At 34.3% G+C, this 22,832-nt stretch overlaps 1 pseudogene; it reads left to right on the forward strand.

Moving 5' to 3' along the window:
* The first annotated feature begins 1,372 nt into the window (after positions 1 to 1,372).
* Positions 1,373 to 1,984, forward strand: LOC124093632 (L-lactate dehydrogenase B chain-like; annotated as a pseudogene).
* Positions 1,985 to 22,832: the final 20,848 nt, after the last annotated feature.

Here is a 22,832-nt window from a genome sequence, read left to right on the forward strand (position 1 = left end):
ACACACGTGTGCACACACACACACATACACACATACACACAAATAATATTGTCAAATAGTCTAAATAAAATGACCTGGTTAGATAATGGAGGAGAAAGATACTATTTCAAAATATGCACAGGGAAGATAAACTGGAGTTTAATGACTTTTTTGGAATTGCTTGGGTTTAAAAAAAAAGTAGAACTACAACAAGAAATACAAAGTAAATTTGCCAATCAGATGACCAATTAGAAGAATTCTTTTTCACAATCATGGATGTCATTAGGACTTATACATCGACATACGTTAAAAAAAAAATTTCCTAAATAACTCTGAACCTTTCCTGTTGACTTAAGATCAGTATTTGCATTTCTTCCACTGAGACAAACCTGGGGAAAGAAAGAGAAGAATAGATTGGCAAAGAAGTTGTTCTTTCTATCTATTTTTCAAAAACACTCTCAGTTTGAAATCCACAGACAGAGCTGCCTCCTACACTGAGGAGAAGACAAGGACAGGCTCTCCTTAATCAAGGATGACACAAAATCAAGACTTTTCAGGGCAATACCTGCTATAAAGGATAAGAATTCTGACAATGTCAGTGTCTGCAAACATCTCCCCGTGCCACCAGGTAAAAAATAATTACCATCAGCGGTCTCCAGTGCTTATTCAGCTAGTCATGGACCTAAATGACCCTCACTCAGATTTCTCCTGCAAGATTTACAGAGAGGAAGTTGCTGAAATTCAACTTCAAATAAAAAAGTCACTAAAAACAAAGAGTCAAAATAAGAGATATGATCATTGCTATGGACTGAATGTGAGTCATACGCCCACTGCCTCATGGTGAAATGCAATCTCTACTGTGAAGTATTAAAAAAGGATAGGAAAATCTCATTATGATTTTTTTAGAAAAGGAGTCTTCAAAAGACAATTAGAATTAGGTAAAGTCATTTTTGTAGAACCCTCATGATTGACTCCTGGTGGCTTTATAAAAAGAGGAAATGACATTGTCTTCTTTGCATAACTATTCCAGTGCTTTCTAGAGCCTTCTCTCACTTGTATAAAAAAGTGATCCTTACAGAAAAACTCACTTCACTAGACAAAAAACAAGCAATCAATTGTCCCAAACAATAAGATCACTATAGTGGATGTTGAATAAACTGGTATGGCATACCATTACGGGATAGTGTTTGGCTAAGAATTTGTCATGCTGGACATTTTGGAAAATAAACTTAAAGAAGGAATGATAGACATGCAACCTGACACCTAAAACTGTAACAGATAGATTACTCTGTAACTGCCAATTCCAAGGTTGTGCTGGTAACTACAAGAATCCATCTCAAGGGGAGAAGGGTTGTTTTAATCTCATACAGAAAGATGTTAATATCTTCAATTCATTATTCCTCAAATCATCAGTTATAATCCTATCATAATGTGGCTTCCAACTCAGTAGACACTATTACATATTTTACCCAGAAACTAAGTGGATTATCCAAATGTTTTGGAAGTGGATGCAATCTGAATTCATCTAGATTGCAATGCCTAATGGCTAGAAATCTTGACCTCCATCCCAGAAGATGCCATAGATAGATTTTCAAGTGGAAATGGAATAGGAAAAAATGTGGCAGGTGTATCCAGAAACTGTTTACAGAGACTGTATCCTGAACTGGGAACAGATAGTGAAAATTGGAAGGAAGTATATAAGATGGTTCTTTAAAGTGGGTTTTATTGGATTAATTGTGGCTGATCTCATGGAATACATGTTGAAAGACCCATCCAGGATTCATCCAGCGTCAACAATGGTGGAGAGGACATATGGTGTTGAGAATGAAGTCTGAGTATTTCATGTATCCATAATGCCTACAGATTAATCTGCATTCAACCTAAAGCAGAAGGATTAAAGGATGACGAGGTTGTTCAGTTCAATGAAAATGAAGACACCCTGTGCAACATCCGGAAGGACCTAAAAGACCCACAACTACTGAGTTTTAGGCTGAAGAAATTTTAAAACTACAATATGATTAACCCTAAATAGTTAGCTTTCATCAATATATGCAGAATGCAGTTTGTTTTTATCTTAATTAATATGTGAATTTGGACTCACAAAATCAAAACCCAGTCTTGTTTTAATACTTGAAATATGAGCCAATGAAAAAATAAAATTAACTGTTGTAGAAAGAAAAAGGAGGAAGAGGAGGAGGAAGGAAAGAAAAAGAAGAAGAGGAGGAGGAGGAAGTGGAGGAAGAGGAAAGGGAGGAGGGGGAGGAAGGAAAGGAGGAAGAAGGGGAAGAAGAGGAGGAGGAGATGGAGGAGGAGGAAGAGGAGATTGAGAAGGAGAAGAAAGTAGAGAGACGAGAGGGACACTCATACAAACGAGTTTCCCTGTCTCTTGCCATATGATGTCTGTTGCCACCATAGGAATCTGCCTTCAAAAAAGCCATCACCGGGTGTTGTCTCTTGATTTTGCACCTTCAGAAACACAAGACAAAATAAACCTTCTTTTCTTTTTTTTAACACCTCACCCATTATACAATGGCATTATTGGCAAGAAAAATAAATGAACTATACAAGCACTAATAACAATAGTGTCCATACTGCCAGATAGCTGGGAGTAGCTACGGATATTCTGTTTATTGCTTCAGATCTTGCTGTGTGTATGAAAACTATCATTAAGATCTGTGGATACTGTATGTATAGAGTTCATTCTGTTGGTGTGTTAAAGTTATTTTTACTTTCTCCAACTCTGCTTCCTTTTTCTTTTAATTAGAGCTTTACAGTTATACAGTCTACTTCTTCAAATCTACTAGACTTCCTTTTCTTCATCTATTAATTTGTATTTGATTGTTTTTTTTTTATTTTATCATACCCTTCCCTCCCCCTTTTCTTTATTTTACTCTAGCTTCTGCATATGTGAGAAAACATGTGACTTTTGAGTTTCTGAGTTTGGGAAATTTAAATTAGCATGATACTCTCCATTTCCATTCATTTACCAGAAAATATCATGATTTCATTTTTTTAATCAGTGGGTAAACTCCATTGTGTGTGTGTGTGTGTGTGTGTATTCACAATTTCTTAACCCATTCATCTACTGATGGGCCTCTAGGGCAACTCCATAATTTAGTTTTTGCAAATTGTGCTGCTATAAACATTGATGTGGGTATATATCACTGTAGTATGCTGATTTTAGCTATTTGGAGAAAATACCAAGAAGTTGGACAGCTGGGTCATAAGATGTTTTCATCCCTAGTTTTTTGGGAAATCTCCACTTTCCAGAGTGGTTGTACTAATCTGCAGTCCCACCAACAATGTACAGAGTATCTTTTTCCCTACAACCTCATCAGCATTTATTATTGTTCATATTCTTGATCATTGCCATTGTAACTGGAGAGAGATGAAATCCTAGTGTAGTTTTAATTTAGATTTCCCTAATTGCTAGAGATGTTGAAGATTTTTTTCATATATTTGTTGGCCATTTGTGTTTCTTCTTTTGAGACATCTCTGTTTCTTTAGTGACACCATGTTGGTAGCTGGAAATTGGCCATGGTGCAGTGCCAGTATTTCCAGAGAAATTTCTAAAGCAAAATACCAGGGCCCTCTTTTTCTTTTTATTTCATAATATCAATTGTTAATTTAATGGCACTAGGGAGAAACCTATTTTTTTATTATATATTCAAATTTATGTTTTTTACTTATGGATATAATGAAGTATAAAATTATAAAAAGTCACACTATTTTTCTCTCTTATATAGAGTCCAGTCCAGTATTAGAATTCTTTACTTATTCTATTGCAGACAAGTGTAATCTTTCATTTGATTTAGTTGTTTATCCAGTCTCTTTTTATAGGACACATTCTGGGATATTTCAAGTCCAAGTATGTTATGAATAAAGCTTCTATAAACAATTTTGTACACATTCTTTTGCAAATCTAAGGTATTTTCCTGAATAAATAACAAGCAATGAAAATGTTGAGTGATAGATGTTTTAATTTCATAAGAATTGCTACCTATTTTCTAAAGTAGTTGTTTAAATTTATAGTCCCCAGAAATTGATAAGTGTCCAGGTTGTTCCATACTCTCACAACATTTATTATTGTCCAAATTTAATTTAAACAATCTAGAAAAATGGGAAGTCATATGTCATTGTGGTTTATTAAATAATATCCTCATGGCAGATAATGTTGAGAACTTTTATTACCTTGTTCTTTTCCAAAATTGTTTTGTTTCTTTGTTTTTTGCATTCTCCTGTACACAGTAGTATCAGCTCATCCTCTAAAGAGTAAATCATTTGTTCTAATTTTCACTTCACCTATAGCTAAATTTGGGGTGAATTTACACCTTAAATATTGAAACTTTCAAATGAGGATCTGGCATAGCTCTCCATTTATTATTTTTAAATTTTTCTTTATGATGCACTGTAGTAGTGTGTAGTAGTACTACGCAATGTATACTTTCAATATTTCAAATGCAATTGTTTTTATAAATTGATTTTGTATCATAAAAAGATGCTAAATCCATTTTTTTTGAGACAGAGTTCACCAAAGTGTCTCAGTTATCTCAAATTTACAATGTTGTCTCAGCCTCCTGAGTTGCTGGGATTATACACTTGCACCACTGCACCTAGTTTAAATCCAGTCTTCATGCTTTTCATTTCTTTATTTTGAAATTTTACTGGTAAGATCTTCAAAACATGGTGAAACCATACTTATCTTTATCATACAGAAAAATGCATTTCAAACTTCAATAGTAAGACTGATATTAACTGTAGATTATTGTACATGATTTACTTAATCACATTGAGGCCTTTGTATTATTTATTCCTAAGAGTTTTTATCAAACAGTATCAAATTTTATCAAACCCATTATTTTTCTTTTTGTGTATGTTGCAATATTCATAAATTTCTCTCCTTGGCTTTATCAATGTGCTAATTCATTAGATTATTATATCTTCAATGAGATATAATTAATTTTTGAGAATCTACAATATTAAGTGCACAATTCAATTAGTTTAATCAAATGTATACAGACATTTAACAGCCACCATCATCATAATATAGAACATATCTTTGATCTCAAAAAAGTGCTTTCAGGGCCAAGGGTGTAGCACTTGCCAAGCCTGCATAGGGCTCTGGGTTTGAAACCCAGCACTGGGCAGGGTTGTGTGGAGGGTAGCTATTTTGTGTTCCTTCCTCCCTAATTTCAGTCAAATCTCTGCCCTGATCTCAGGCTCTGATAATCACTGATCTGCTTTTTGCAATGATTATTTTCAAATTTCCTACATTTTTGTACACGTAGAAAATGTACAAAATGTACAAAACTATATACCATATAGTTTCTTATGTCTAAAGTCTTTCATTTTACATAATGCTTTTAAAGAAAGATTAGCCTTCCTTATTGAATTAAATTGGCACATTTATCAAAAATTAATTAACCATATATGCACGCTATGCCTTTTTCCATTAATCTGTTATCCTTAAATCAATGCTGAACAGTCTAAATAACAATCATTTTAGAAATAATCTTAAAATTATACAATGTTAATCCTCCAATTTGTTCTTTAAAAAGTCATTTTGGAAAGTGTAGATTTTTTTGCATTTTACATGAATTTTTTACATTTGTTTCACAATTTCTATAAGAAAGTTTTAATAGTTTGCTTTGAAACCATAAACAATTTTCAAAAAAGACATTAATGTTATTAATTATGATTATTAACCACACTGTACATTAGTAATATTGAGTCTTCTAATCCATGAACCTGAGATAGCTCTGTTATATTTTCATTAATTTCTCTTAACTTTGTTTTGTATTCTATATAGGTAATTCTCATAATTTATAAAATATTTTAAAATCCATATGTCTATGAATATGTATGTAAAATTGCAACTATTTCTTGATAACTGACTTCCTTATACTGAAACTTACCTCTTTTTCTCGGCTAATATTCTTTATCCTAAAATCTACTTGGTACAACATTAATGGGAACACCCTAGATTCCTTTTTATAACTTTTTTCTACAATTTACTTTCATTTAAATTGTGACTTCAAATGTAAAGTGATTTCTTGTAAGCAGTAATTCAAGTTTACTTTTGACAATTTTTACCTCTTAATTGGATTTATAAATTGTTTGCTTACAATGTAATTATTGTTATGATTGTATTTTAATTTACCACTTTGATTTTTTCTTTCCTTCCCATTTGATCTTTATTTCTTTTATTCTTTTTTTTGCCTATTTTTAGATAAACTAAGTTAGATTTAAGTTTTTCCTTTATTCTTCTACTAATGGCACCTCTTTTGTTTTGTTTTACTGATTTTGCGACAGAGAGAGAGAGAGAGAGAGAGAGAGCAAACGAGCGAGCTTTGGAAGTAAACTATACTTCTGAGATTTATGGTATAAGAGAGTTATAATATTATAATTCCATTTTATCATCTACCCTGTCACTTATATTTTCACACATTTTACTTCTATATGTTTAAAATACCTAAAACACTTTATTGTATATTAGTCAATCTTTTAAAGAATACTAAAACTATATGAAGGTAGTTTTTGCATTCACTTCAATGTTTACCTTTTCTAAAACTATGGATTTTTTTAGCTATATCAAATTTTCTTTTCTGATATTTTTACATTTTACAATGATAAACTTTCTATAACATTTTTTGAAATGTGTTTGAATTATCAGATTTCATTCATCTGAAACTGTATCTTTTGCCTTTATTTTTAAATATCATTTCCTTAGATATAAAATTTCAGTCAGTTTCATTTTTATTTCAGCACCTGAAAGACATCATTCAATTGTTTTACAGCTTCTCTATTTGTTTATTATTATTATTATTATTATTATTATTATTATTATTATTATTTTGGTTTTGTTTTGTGTGGCAAGTCAAATATGTTTTTTCTGTTGTTCTTCATAGGCAGTATGTACTTTTTCCTCTACTTACTTTCAAGTGTTTCTCTAAATTTAATCTTCAAGATACAACATTTCTAACTAATTTACTAGTGTTTATTCTAATTAAATTTGGCTGAGCTTCCTGAATATTGTGGTTCTTCATATTTGTAAATTACTCACCCATTTTTTTTAAAAAATCTGGTTTTTCTCTTTCCTCTTTTACTTAATTTCCACCTACAGATATAATTGAGCGTTTCTTACAATCATATGAACTAAACAAGCCCAGTTCATTAGTTGTCAATATATTTTCTCTGTGCATCTACATTTAATCCAATGTAATTTGATAGCAGAACATATTTATATTTCATATTTATATCTTATGAAAAACATCCACAGATTATAATTTACATACAGACATTATATATAGCATATAATAAATTTATAAAATACAATTGTACTAGGCAATGTTCAAGTTTACTGATTCTTTTGCAGTATACAGACTTATTTCAGATGATATTTTTTAAATTTAAATTTTCTGGATTTTGTTTCAGTATCTCCACCAGTGTTATGCATTTATTTGCTTATCCTGCCTGCTTCTATGTTATTTGAAATATTTATAATAACTGTTGGAATTTCTTTTCAATAAATTTCAACATCATGGTCACTTTGGGTTTACTTCCACTGTTCTCTCATGATTAAACTTAACAGCTTTTATTGAACGTAAGGTAATTTTGATGAACTCTATTATGCATATCGTGTATAATGCACTGTAGAAACTTTGGATTTTGTTCCTTCCTCCCAATAATGTTGGCTTTTGTTCTAACAGGAAGTTAAACTACTAATTTATTATCTTGATTTTATGGCAGTTCTCTTTTAGTCTTTGTTAATGTGACGCTGTTTTGATTTTAGTGTAGGGTACAGCCTTCATCCTGGGCCAGATACAAGGAGGGTAAACATCACAGGCTACTACAGTAAGCTTCTTGTTGACTAAAGTTTGGTAGGAACAAAATGAAAAGAATAAGGATCTAGATGGGAAGCTGCTGCTCCTTACACTGTCCTTCACCAACAAGGTCTAACCTTGTTGTCAGCTAGTAAAGAAAACACATTTGCAAGGTCCAACTCCAGTATTATAATGTAGCACAAATTAGAATGGACTTTGTAATTGACAAAGTTATGTAATGTTTTCTTAATTATTATAAAATAGAAAGGAAATAAATCACAGTAATTCGTTTTCAGTTGCTAGTCATCTGGCAGATCTAAACTTTTCTTGTGTCTCATCACTCCCATAAGATGGTTGTTTTCCGTTTAAGGTCTATTTACCCGTATACCATCCCAAATCTTGAAATAATTTGTCAGTTAATTGCAAAAATCTGGGTCATCTATATGAGTTTGTGAGAATCTACTTGGGATTCTGTGGAAAACCCGAGGTTTTCATTGAGACACTCTAAGTTGGCAGATCTTGAACTTATAATTCTTCTCATTAGCATCCCAGCAATAGCTTCCTAGAGAGTTCCCCCAGAGGGCCGTATCCTAGTGAGTCCGATTGATGCTCCAATGGATAGCCTTCCAGATAGTCTCATCACCAACTTAGCAGACTGCTTCCTAGCATATGTCACCAGACTGGAATGGACTACCACCTAGAGAGCTTCCCTGCAATTCCAATGGGTACTTTTTGTTAGAGTCTGTAAACAAGTCAAAATAACACCTGGCATTTAGCCAGGGGAATGTTAGAGTTCGTAAACAAGTCTGGATGGTGCCTGGCAAAATGCCAGAGGGAGTGGTTTGAGAAGTAACAAAAGCGAGCTATTAAGTGTGGAGATTCCTTATTGGTTGACTGATGTATCTAGTTTATGCTAATAAGATAAGCTGTGTGGAATGTATAAATACTGCTCCTGTCCTGCAATAAACGGCTCCCACTCCTGCTGTATCAACGTGCACAAGTTGTTCGTCACCCCCCGGTTATTTTGCTGCAGCCAGACAGACTGCGGCAACTTTTCTCCTCCCTTGCCTTGGTCTGAGGTACTTTAGCAGATTTTTCTATCATCCAGTGTACCACAGACACAGCCTTTCTATGAAGACCAATCTCAGACTACATACAGTGAACAGCATCTCTTCCCAATTTATTCCTTCCTTGAAGTACACTGCCTTAAAATTATATATGCTGTTCCAATATTGACTTTACTCCCTCCTAGTAGTTAGTCCCATTTTATAATAACAATTCTTTTCAAATTACTAGTGTGGATTCTGTCCTTTTGATGAACTCTACCTCTTAAAACATCTTTAAGCAATCTCAGTGCGACATGAATTACAATTTTTGATAAAAAAAAATTAACTCAATTTAGGAATGTACAAAATAAGTTTGATGGCTAAAGGACTACAAGTGAAATAATACCAATGAATATGAATTTAGTCAAAATGATAAAGTTAGGGAGACATAGGCAAACATGTTCATCATGAAGTTCACATTCTTCAATACTAGGTTCTAAGAAGTACAGTGTGTGTATTAATGGATAAGCTCATACAGTGAAAAAATCACTTGAGTTTTATTATGCAATTGGGAAAAAAAAACTCTACTTTCATAACACCACAATCTGGAAACAAATATTTCATATACGAATAAAACTGAAAATAATATGAGATTGTTTAACCAAAGATATAACAAAACTTTAAGTTAGTACTCTGTGGCAAGTGGACATATACGATTACTGGTATTTCTTTGTAACTCTTGAACCTATTACTCGGAGAATTTGTGTTTTCCTCACCATTCCCTTTACCAAAACAATGCATTTTTTTGTCTCTGCTTCTTCAGTTTCACGGCTACTCTTTCTGTACACTAACTTGTGATGGTGTTTGTTTTTCATAGTCACAGGTGGAGACAGTGGGCCTGGAAAACTAGTAAGTACTGGGTTTTGTTTTCCCCTCAGGTATTTGAAGCAACTGATTCCTTTGCCACTGCAGAGAGGTGCTGAAACTTGGGAGGGCCTCTGCTGTTTGCTCTTCTGAAAGCTTATTGACTGTTGGTTCTCCGGGAACCACCTGCTGCGGTGGGGGAATGTGATCTGGCTTCTGAAGTTTCTAGTGAGAAACTGTTCATTTTCTTAGTGATAAATTGTTTCCCTCTAAAATATTATTGAAAGATCATTGCTACTGGCTATTGCTCTTCAGAAAAGAGAACTTTCCTTTTAGCAGAGTATTGATTGTTGTAGATAAATAAGTTTATCATTAAAAGACTTCATAGAGGTGGCAAACTCTTATTTATTCAGAGTATCCTTGGACTATTATGATTTATGATCATATAAAGTCATTCTGTTCAGCTCGACAAGTATTTATGAAGCATCAAGTGTGTGTTTAGCATCATGTTAGAGAGGAAGAGTTCATAATTTTTTTTTTTTAATGTTGAGGCTCTGGTGTCAAACTTCCTATATTTGAAATTTAACACTTCTATATAATACATGCATAAAAGTTCAGCAAGCCTTTCTAAGTCCCCAGTTCTTTTATCTGTAAGTGGAGTGTTAATATATCAACTTCATAGGAGGAATTATGTAATTAGTATTTCAACGATTTTTTTAAATGTTAGAGAGTTGTGCAAATTTTTTTTCTGCCCTCAAGAAGCTTGAATGAAACAACAAATGAACAATAAAATGAAATATTTAACAAATACTTAGGCCCCATAAAATGAATTTAATACATTAGAACACCAATAATAATTATTATGAACTGCTAGCAAGTATAATTTCCTATCCTCCTAATATTGTTTTATTCTCTTTATAACAGCAAAATAAGACTGTACTTCCTTTATCTCCTAGAAGAGAAATATGAGCATATTTTAGCCAACCAAATGTGAGCAAAAGTGGTGTGAATCCCTTCCCAGCATAATGAAGAAGAGCCCATGTGTAATTTTCCACTTGCACTTTCTATCTGGACACCAGCAGTATCTTAGAAGGAAATGGTTCTTGACCAGGGGATGCTTATGTATGGAGACACTTACTGACTGGCATGACTTGGGAGATATTACCTGCACCTAGTGAGTAGAAGCCAGGTATGCAGTGAAAGATCCTACAAGGCCCAGGACAGCCTCTCCAGCATTCCCCCTAACCTGGAGCAACAAAATATCTTTCAGTCCTGAATGTTCACATTGCTGCCTTTGAGAAACCCTGACCTAGAGTAAGGAAGATTTGGATCATAATTTCCAGCTGCTAAGAAATGGAGAGAAAGCATCATCAAGAAATAAACCTTAGATACTTCAGATGTTTAGGACTTTCAGATTATGTGTTACCACTGCATAGTTAGCTTTTCCTACCTGACAAATTCATTTTGTAATTTGAGTGATATTAGAACTCAATGCATTTCCCCAAGTTATGTTTAAATGATTTGTTTCTGATATTTCTGGATTTAATATACACTGAATACACAACTGCTGGGTTTAAAATCAAGGATGAATTTGTTTAAAATGGTAACTATGTAAATTCAAATTTCAAGATACTTTAGCTTGCTATTAGAGGGAAATGATTGTTCATTAGAAGCATCTAGTTTTAATGTCTAATGTTATTTCTCTAAGATACCCAATAACCCAGCCAAATATTTTTTTAAAAACAGAAATTCTAAAATTTGCTATTGAAAAATAAAGTTCATATCATTTACAGTTAAATAATTTAATAATTCTTACTATTTGACTATAAAATAAATTAATGTACACAATGAAGTAATCATAAAAAGAATGTTTTGATTTATACTTTTGAAGAAGAGAAAGATTAGAAAATGAACAGAATTATGACAAGATTTTTATCTACAAGAAGCCTTTATCTTAATGAAAAATATTAGTTCTTATATAAGCAGATATCCATGCTAGTACAATTTTAATTTCTGCTTTCAAAACCACATGCTTTCTGTCCTCAAGACATTCCTTATAATCTAATTTACATTTTCACTATTACTTTGAATAGTTAATATGTTCACATAGCTCAAAGAATTAAAAAGTTAAAAAGATAACCAGTGAAAATTTTCATCTCCATCAATGCTGCCACTTTGACCACATGTATTGTGCATGGCACAAGACGACAGGTCATGGGTGGCACAGCCTTGGAGCAAGCCCTCCCTCCACATTCACCCTCATCATGCTAACCTCACTTACAGCAACCTGCTATTGGATTCATGTGGATATGCATATATTCATTTCCTGATGCATGCATATGCATATATGCCTGCAAATATAGACACATGCATACATATGCATATGGAAACATATGTGAACGAAAAGCTTTCCCTGCCTTTTACTCTTTTTATTATACCAAACAACATCCTAAGGTAGAAGGTAATGTCCATGTTCTATCACCAAAAGAAGACCAGAATATTCTAAATGCCCTAGGTAAACAGACTGCAATAAGAGTCAGAGAAATTATTTAGCTACAGCATGAAGTAAAGGTATATCATGCTTGGTAATTTCCACTTTCATTTCAGGGTCCAATGCCCCTTCCATTGTATAGACTTCCTTAGATAATTTGTGTCATCTGCCATTCAAAAGCTCTCATTTTCAAGTCTCCATCCCAGGAAATACCCCTTAATTGAGGTTTGCTTCTAAAACTTATCTTATTATTCTTTGTAGCACACATATTTCTTATTCCTCCATACATCTTATGATCTAGTGCTTAATCAAGTGTCAATGATTATATAAGCTTTGAGTGTTACCATCAAAGAAAAATATTTACTGTAGTTTTCTTCTTATTCTTGTAAATATATTATGTATGTAAGATTAAGTTTCCAAATGCTTTAAATTATGTGTTATATTTGGAAACTTCATTTTTTAAAGATTTGGAAAATTCTGTTTTGGTTGATATTAAATCAAAGTAGTTAAATCACCCCTTCTAGATATCAATAAAAGTGGTCCTCAAAATAAGAAAATATGCATTAACCTTAGTAACTAAAAAGGTACTATCCATATACTAAGATTCATTAAATTATTTATATAATGTGGATTTGCCCAGGTTAGGAGCCAAATAGAATGGACTGGTAATCCTCAGTGTGACTAGAAAACACATAAAGTCCCAGTCAAAAATGACAATAGTACTCTCTGTCTATGACAGGTCAGAGTTTTGATTCATGATCAAAACAAATAATAAACTACTTCACTGTAGAGAAAGCCACCCCAGCAACAAATGTTACCACAAGGAACAAAAGTACCTTCTAAATATTTTTTTAATCATTCTTCTTTATGTAATACATGTACTACAAAAAAAATCCACTGTCATAACACTATTTATTTTTGATCATAAGAAGATTAAAAATATGCTACAGCAGATTTTTATGCTGTAGTTAATAAAATATTTCACTTTCCACCTTGATTACTTTTATCTGTTCAAAAGAACATGCACACCTCAACCCAAAAATGGCACATCACAAAATAGAATAAATGTGTCATAAATACAACCAATGAAAATTTATATCGAGGTAGTTCAAAGTTTGAGCAGACACACAGAGAATGAACACTGTGGAAACTGAGGTATTTGAAGACAATCTCTACAGACACAGCTCTTGAATTTTTCAATGCTTATTAATCAGCTTTGCCCTTCAAATATCCTTAATTAGGTCATGATCCTTCCAATGAGTCCCTTTTGAAACTGATCATTGGATTCAGTGTTTCTGTTCCTAAAACAATAAATAAACTTAACTGAGTTATTACAGAATCAAAATACATATTTTATATTAGAAAAGTAATCCTGAGGAAAGGAAAACAATATAAGATCTGGAAAAACTTTGCAACAACATGAAAACCATGAGGCAAAAATTTAAAATATGATGGAAGCTTTGCAAAAACAAATCATCAACTAAGGAAAATGTATTAAGTAAAAATAGGAGACTATTGTTTGGAACTCAGCCAGTGTAATGAGGAGAATAAAGAAATTTTAAAAATTAACTGAATGTTTGTCCATTTCAAAAGTCTTATGTTGATGCCCAAGCACACACTGTGGTTGTATTTGTTCGTCTAAAATTACATAAGGTTAAGTACTACATAAGGCAGAACCTTGATGTGATAGGATCAATGTCCTTATAAAAAGAGACACCAATGTCTCTGTCTCCCCCACCCTCTTGCACTCCCTCTCCATTTTTCTATCTCCTCTTATGCACATGAAAAAGACCATATGAGGACATAGCAGAACAGGGTGGTAGCCCTTGCAAACCAGAACCCTCACCAAAACTAGATTAGCTGATACTTTGGTTTTGGACTTTTAGCCTCAATTACTATGAAAAAAAAATGATTTCTGTTCTTTCAATAATCCAGCTTGTTTTATTTTGTTAAGGCAAACCAAGCACTTATACAATGAAGAAAGAATAAAGGAACCCATTTCAGGAAATTTAATCTACAGAGGAAAAAAAGAACCTAATGAATTCATGGTAGTATAAAGCAAACAGTCCCAAAACAATAATCAAGGAAATAATACATACATCTTAGGCTGAAAATGAGCATTAATTTAAATATTTAAAGAGTTTACCACATACCAAGAAAATAAATGTATATATAAATAAAAATACATGTTTTCATTAGTAAAAAACACTTCTACAAATACCAATAGATAAAAGTTACCTACATAGAAACAAAATATGAAACTCCATTCAAGTGTCTATGATACTAAAACTCAATAAAATGGACTAATTAATGTAGTGTTTTAAGGAAAAATTATTGACCCAAAGAATACTATAAGTTCTAACATTTTTAATTTATTTTTTAAAAACATTTTTAGTTGTTAATGGCCCTTTATTTTATTTATTTGTATGTGGTGCTGAGAATTGAACCCAGTGCTTCATGCATGCTAGGTAAGCAGTTTACCACTGAACCACAACCCCAGCCCCTAATATTTTTTTAAGTCAATATGTTAGTCAATCTGGATTGAATATTATATTATAACTAAGTACCTCAACATGTTAATTGATTAACAAAATCAATATTTATTTTTCAGAGGCTAGGAGTATTGCTTAGTAGTAGAGCACTTGTTAGCATACACAAGGCACTGGGTTCAATTGCTGGCACAGCAAAAAAAAAAAAAAAACTTATTTTTCATCTAAGTCACAGTTCATCTTGGCTTGAAGAGAGGGCCACATTCTGTTCCATGCAATCATTCAGGCACACAAGCTTCTCCCAAGGTAGGCCCAGAAGAAATACATCTGTCCTACATATTCCAGACACACACACACACAAAAAAAAAACTATTGACATAATCCTACCTTAGCATAAGGGTTCTAAAAAAACATATTGAGCTGAATGCCCTCATAAAGGAAGCAAGTTTGATAACATCTACCCAGCACTGTCCAATAGAACTTTATATTATGATGGAAATGTTCCATTGTGCTGTGTAATATGGTAGGCACTAGTCATACAGGGTTATTTAATATAAACAGTGGCTAATAATCCCAGCTACTTGGGAGGCTGAGACACAGGATAGAAAGTTTGAGGTCAGCCTCGGCACTTAGAGAAACCCTGACTCAAAATACAAAATAAATAAAAAAAAAAGGACTGGGAGTGTAGCTCAGTGGTAAAGCACCTATGGGTTCATAAAAAGTTTTCTTTATAAAATGTGGCTGATGTAACAGAAAAACTGAATATTTATATGTAAATAATCACAGGTAACTAGTAACACACATATTGGAGAAAGCAGACCGCCAACTCCACCATAGATAAATGGCTATATGATCAATGAAGTTATTGAGCATTAGTAGTACAAAAATCTGGAGACAAAACAAATATCAATCGAGTTAAAATTTATTTATAATACCTTCACAACGAACAGTTACAATATTACCTGTTCAGTCTTGGTGCTTAGCTTATGTGCCTATGGAGACTAGAAATTTAGGTACTTGGTAGAAAATATCACAATGGGTTAGTGCCTCCTAAAACTTCAGTGGAGTACTAGGAAAAGAACAATGCTTTGGTCTAAGGTAGTAGTTCTCCAAGTGTGATCTGGAACTGGCAGAACCAGCATCACCTGGGAATTTGTTAGATAGGGAAATTTTCCAGCCCCACCCCAGGCCTACCAAATCAGAAATTCTGTGGGTGGGGCCAAGCAATCTGTTTCTAATAAGCCCTCCTGATAATACTGACAAATGCTAAAGTTTGAGAACCACTGATCTAAGGCAATGGTTCTCACTCTAGATGTTCATTAGAATTACCAAGGGAACTATAAAAAATAGGGTTGCCATAGTTTCATCCTCAGAGATTTTTTTTTAATTGTTATGTGGTAGGACCAAGTATTTTTAAAGGCTGCCCGGGTGATTCACATGTACAAACAGAATTGGAACCAAACTGAGGAAACGATATTGAAAGCAGAAAAGGAAACAAAACACAACTCAGTGTTATTACCAAAGACATTAACTGTCTGTGGTCTGTGCTGCAAAACTGCTAGAATTCAGTCTTGGACTTTGAATAATCATAATAAAAACTTTGTTCTCTGTATCAGTTTAAATTTCACGTGAGCAAGGGGGAAAAAAAAGTAGGAGTTAAAATAAAAGAAAGAATCTGAGCCTTTGGTGGTATCAGAAAAGTAAGGTAAGTCTGAAGAAAACTCAGAAGCCCTGGCCCAGCCTATTGTGCAAGCCTCCTGACAGAGCCCTGCTCAGGTGAGGCCTAGTACATCATCCCCTTAGACTGTCCTCTTAACCCTGCACTTCACTCTTCTGAGGAAGAAGCCAAGGCTCATTCAGGAAAAAAAAAAAAAAAAAAAAAAACCATCACAAGCACGGTCATGTGCCCAGACTTCAGAGCCCATCCACTTTGACTGAATTCAAGTTGGGTTTCTCATTAGCCACAAAACTTGGAAAAGTGAGTGAACTCTTTTATACCCCACCTTCCTCCTAAAATGGGATACATACACTGTTTTATCTTTCCTCATGGGATAGCTAAAAAGAGGGTGAACTTTGATGAATTTTAAGACAAATCAAAACAGGACTTGATCTTATTGTTAGGTATACAAATAAGATTAAAAGGCAGACATGTTAGCTCCTTGCTAAGAAATGAAACCAGAAGGTAGGTCAATATTAAATAACCATGAGTTAGTCTTTAGTTACTGAATATAAAAATAATTATACATACATTATATCTTACTATATAAAAAATATATATATAACATGTTATCACTTGTTTGATTGATTGATGATAAAAAATATTCAAAGCATCAATCTAGAATGCAACAATGAACAAAACAAACCACCTTGTAGTCAGAGAGATCACTTTCTAGACTTTCAGTGGGATAAGAAAAAAACACACGCATAAGTAATATATAATATCAGATAATTATTTGTGGTATGAAAACAAATAGAACAACATAAGTAACAGGAGGTGACGCAAGAGAAACTTGAAGAAAATGAGGAAACTCATATTCATATCTGAGGACAGAAAGTAGAGCAAGAGGGAACAGCAATGCAAAACCCTCGCAGCACTGCAAGTTTGAAGTGTTAAATGAACTGCAAACCAGGGTGATTGGAGTGGACAGAGCAAGGTGCAGTCCATTAGAGGCTGAAATCTTAGAGATGGTCATAGCCTGACACACAGACTTGCAGGCTATGGTCAGGAGTTCATATTTTACCTTACAATAATGAGAAGACAGGACTATTTGAGCATGAAGTTAGTTCATTTGACACAAAACTTTAAAGTTAAAATCACTCTAGCTATAATTTACAGTACTGTGTTAGGAGATGGGAGGGTAGTTATAAAGCTTTTACAAGTGAAGTTTCCAGGCCAAGATTATACTGGTTTGAATCAGGGTGATTGCAATGGAAGTAGTGATAAGTGGGCAGATTCAGAATAAAGTTGGATCTGTGGATGAGATGTATGAGAATGTTTGACCTGAGAAAATGAGTGAATCATATGGCCATTTACCAAAAAGTGAGAAGACCCAACGGTTTGGCCTTGTTAAATTTGAACTGCTCATGTGGAGAATCTGAAGAAGGGTTACAATGCATGTGTGATATGGGAAAATATGAAAGCTAAAGATATCACTCAGGCTTTTCACATTTATTTATCTCTATGAGATCACCTAGGAAGTGGTTGTAGATCAAGAAAAATGCAGTAATCTGGCATTCCAAGAAATTATTTAAGTGAAGTATTTACCACACAATCCTGTCTATCAGAGACCTACTCAATCCCCAAACTCATGTAAACAAGGAAAGGATTTCCAAAGTGATACAGTCTAGACTGGAGAATCCTCCCAATATTCTTTTCAAATGTAATCTTGAGGACCTCGGAGGTTGCATCCATTTTCACCTGAGGGAAACATGGCTCCTCCTTTGTAGAACAAGGAGGGAATAGGAGCTGTTGTCCACCAGAAGTCTGTCGTCCACAGCTCTTATCATCATGCTGTGCTTTCCATTTTTCTTCTTTCCAAAAGGTCTCATTGTGACTATACTGTCTTAATATATGTATATATTAAGGTTGTTTTATATATTATTTAGCCCATAAATGGCTAAGTCATGAAGTGGTACATCCAGACTGAACTGAGAGAACCGAGCCATATCTAAAGATTCTAAATTCAGTAACCAAAAAAGACTTCAGGTTGTGTTCTGAGGGAAGACACAAAATGTCTCCATTTTTACAGAAAATAACTGCTTTCCTCTAGAATGGGCACAGTTAATGTATGGCAAAATGTGTTCAATGCTTATCAAAGAGTGAAATGTAGTGAATGTTTTTATTTTTGCCTGTTTGGGAACTCCTTTCCTTTCTCCGCGTACCCTCCTTTTTTTTTTTTTTGAGAACTATTTCAACTTAGATGTATTTAATAGCACTGCAGATACAAAAGGTGTTGTTATGGTTCACCAAAAGCTTGTGTGTGAATAAATGCAATAAAGTTCAGAGTAGATGATTGGGCTGTGAAAGTCTTAATCCAATCAGTGAATTAATCAGAGTAACTGAGTGGTAACTGAAAGCTGGTAGAGTATGGCTAGAGGAGATGGGCATTGGGACTCTGGCTTTGCAGTATATATTTTGTATCTGGGGAGCAGATTCTCTCTCTCTGCTTTCTGATCATCATGTGAGCCATATCTCTCTGCCACATTCCGCCATAATATTTAGCCTCAACTTGAACCCAGAGGAATGAAGACTATTGTCCAAGGACTGAGACCTCTGAAACTATGAGCCGCCAAATAAACTTTTCCTCCCCTAAATTTGCTCTTTTCCAATCCTTTAGACATAGCAACCAAAAAAAAAAAAGCTGACTAAAGCAGGTGAGCATATGATCTAGGTCTTGAGTCATTGTGCCAATTCACCTGGCCAGTGATTGATCTAGGTCTATTGTATGATCTAATACAGTCCAAATGGATTACTCCTCTAAGAATTATGCTTAAAGCAAGAGGAAAGAGGCCTGCCCTGTGAGGTCATATGTTTGAAGGACATGAATTGGTGTCTAGTGGCAGGGGCTCCCTTTGAATCTGCATAGGAACAAGCTGTGTGACCTCGGGGAAAGTGAAGCCAAGCAATAATCATTACAGATGAAATGAAGGTAGAGGGAGCCCTCACAGTGCCCCATCTGTAATTCTGGAATCTGACATCCTTAGATTTCTTCTTAATGTTTAAACTCTTTGAGTCTTTGATTTACCAGGTTCATTGCCTGATAAACACCCTTGAGATAAGCAAGTTTCATTTGGATTTCTGAAGCTTGTAACTAAAAATTTTTTAAGTTATGTATACATTTATTTCCACCTCAGCATATTTTTGTCGTCAATAGATAAGAATTTGAATACAAGTTTAATAATCTTATTTATATACATTAACTTATACCATTACTTTATTTCTCTATCTTTAATACTGATATATTTCTGAAAAAAATTAGTAAAAGAACTCATAGTGATTACACTCATTTTGGAAACCCCTAGGTGAGAAATGTGATGCATATGCCCATGTATCAGAGGGACTGGAGAGATGAAATGAATTACAAAGACAGGATGTGACCTTGACTTGGGATATAAATACTCCGATTTTATATTAAACCAGTATTTCCCATCCAGTAACCCCATGGTGGCTTGCATGAGGTTAACGGATGTTCTACCTAAAATTATTATTGCTCATGTAAGTTTGAACAGAGTTAAACAAAGTTTAAACAAAGAAACAAATTTCTTTCCTGTAGCATTCCTCAAAGCTTCTAATTGCATTGTAATTCTTTACTGAGGTGTAAGGTAACTGCAGTCCTGCCGATTTAAAGAAAACTGTATCATTTATTAACATCTCCACAGAACAAAGTTTGGGCAATATTGGACTAGTCTTGTGTTGTAGATAGGGAAAATTGTCCTTGGGAATCTTATTCTTATCTTATTTGTTCTGATTTAAAACCTTAGAAAGTAAGAAGAATTGGGCCAGGAGGAAAATACCATTTTTCCCCTGTGCAAAAACAGTTCTAGATAAGGATGCCAAGCCAATTCAGCCTAGCTTCCCAACATCTAGGATGTTAAATCAAATCACAGAGAAGCAAAGCCGTAAGCCAAATAAACAAATCTCTAGTGATGGAGACATAGTGACCTTGACAGGCATATCTGGAAATATTTATGAATAAAAGAAAATTTCCTAGTTCCAAAAATGTCTGAAATGCCTATATTCAGCAGACTTTGGGTCTTAACTGATAGACATCAACACCCTGATAAATAATCATCTATTCTAGCTACTTTAAGTGTTAAGGATCTGCTCATATCTATACACATATGAAATGATAGCAATATTTGAAGTAATGGTGTTATCTTTAATTTCTAGATTAATCCTAAAATATAAAGAAATCATTTTAGTATAAAGATAAAGTGAGAACAGATTAAATCTTCTGCTCTCAACTGTTAAGTTTAGTTCTAGCCTGAAAGCACAAAGATAAACTAACAGCCTTGAAAATCCTTATGATCAGTCTTCTCCTAAGATGAAACACACTGATATTTTGTTAATGATTGAGCCATTTCTTTATTTTCTTTCAGCTCTGCCCAGTTTTTGAAAGTGAAGTGTGGTATTTGAAAAGGGGAGAAAACAATGAGATATATACTTAGAATTTATAATTGTAAGAGTTAGATTTGCTCTAGGATTTCAATTTATGAAAACCCTATGAAACAAATGCAAGTAGCATTGGTGGAAATAAAATTAGAAATATCCTATATATGATTGACATGTATAAAAATATTAAAATCAAGTTGATCTACGTGATAGCTCAAGAAAGTTTGACTGTTATTTTTCAAGTTCAAAACTATAAATCAAGCCAAATACTTTGGGAAAGATGTGATGAAAACCAAAGTATTAGTTGAAGAAAGGAAATTGATGCAAAATAAGCCTCAAGTTTATAATATTTAAAACTATTATACAGGTAAACCAGAGATTTAGATAGGTGTTACCAATCAGTATCATCACAGCCCTGAAAAAATATATCCCAAATCATGTACTCTAATGAGATTGGTGTCCACATGCAGTAAGCCATTTTGGGATTACTACAATGACTGTTCATGTTTGACAAGAAGCAGGATATTCTGAATACAAGCTAAAAGGAGATCTGGGGAGGAGTATTGCCTGTTTCCTATGGCAATGTACCCCATGTTCCCCAGCCTCTTTAGTCCATAGTATTAAATAGAGATGTATTAACAATAAGTCTTATTTATTCTTGTTCTGTTCTGCAGCTTCTCCAGTTCTTGACAAAATCTTTTCCTGATATATTGGGAATATCCATCCCCAGCAGCTATCTTGTAAGGGTTCATGAACAGTTCCACTAAGAATGATGGGACATCACCATTTCATGTTATCTGCTGTGGTTCTGCTGCAGTTATGACCAAGGTCAGTACCACCTTCTCTGCTGAAAGGCAGGGAAGTGGTTAACACTGTGCTCCATAATACAGAGCCTAAATTAAGGATTCTTACATGGTACTTTGGGGAGAGTGCTTTAATGAGGCATGGGATAAGGGAAGCAGGATAAAGCAAGAGGGAACAAAGCAAGGCTGTTTCTATGCTAGAGACAGAGCTTTGCTCTATTCCAGTTAAGATCAGAAGTTCAAACTGAATCAAAGGGATAGTCTCACCTTCAGGCAAAGGGCTGCTCTAGAACACTGATGTCCCATTGTCATTGGCTAAGATCTGTCTACAAGTGATTGGGAAAATGGCTTTGGTTTGACCAGTAACACTTCTTGAGAGAAAGGTACAGTTGTTACTAGCCAATATTCACAGCAGCAGAGAGATGAATAGGTGTGATTGTCAAGCAATCTGACTAAAGCACCAGTAAGGTATGTTCCTTGCATTGTTAGATCCACTTGTTTGACATATTAAATTTATTCCATGTAGGAGTAGCTTCTCTAGGATTCTGCTTAGTCACACTTTCTGGGAAAACTAACAAGGGTTAGTGGGTTGGGCCACAAGCTCTGCTTCTGTACCGCATTCTGAAGCCATAACTGAAACTCATCATGTTCTTCCTCCACCACACTTTCTAGATTCTCCTACTCACTTTCAAGCATTTCCACTTGTCAGCATCTGTGGCTCACCTTGTGCAGTTGCCTTGACCACCATTCCTCAGTGCTCTGAGCCCCTGGTTTTCATGCTGTCTTCAGAATATGGTTTCTGCACTTGTCCATTTTCAGAAATAGAAACGCCACAATGCAGAGTATCCACTATAGCTTCTTATGATGATCAGCATCAATTTATCATGAAAATATATTAGCCTCATTCTCTTTGGGGGGATCAAAGAGGGTGCTAGTCTTCTGGCTGCAAGTACCAAGAAACCAAGTTGCAGATGATTCCAGAAAGCAAAGCAAAAGAGCTTCCTCACTAGCAGTGGGCAAATCAAATTCAGCCTTGATAAGACCGAGTCTATACACAACTTTCATGGCCACCTCCATTGTGTGCAGAGTTTAATATGGTGAGAATCTGTGTGCCCTAATGGAGGTGATCCCTTCTATAAATGAGGTTCTCAAGAACTACAGAGCCTAAATTTCAGGGATGGGAATCCCAAATTTCTAAATGAGCCCCCAGTATAAAAGGTGGGCC

The sequence above is a fragment of the Marmota monax genome, unplaced genomic scaffold, assembly GCF_021218885.2.
Source record: "Marmota monax isolate L192 unplaced genomic scaffold, Marmota_monax_Labrador192_F-V1.1 WCK01_AAM20220418_F8-fsc00025, whole genome shotgun sequence".
In the NCBI taxonomy this organism is placed as follows: Eukaryota; Metazoa; Chordata; class Mammalia; order Rodentia; family Sciuridae; genus Marmota; species Marmota monax.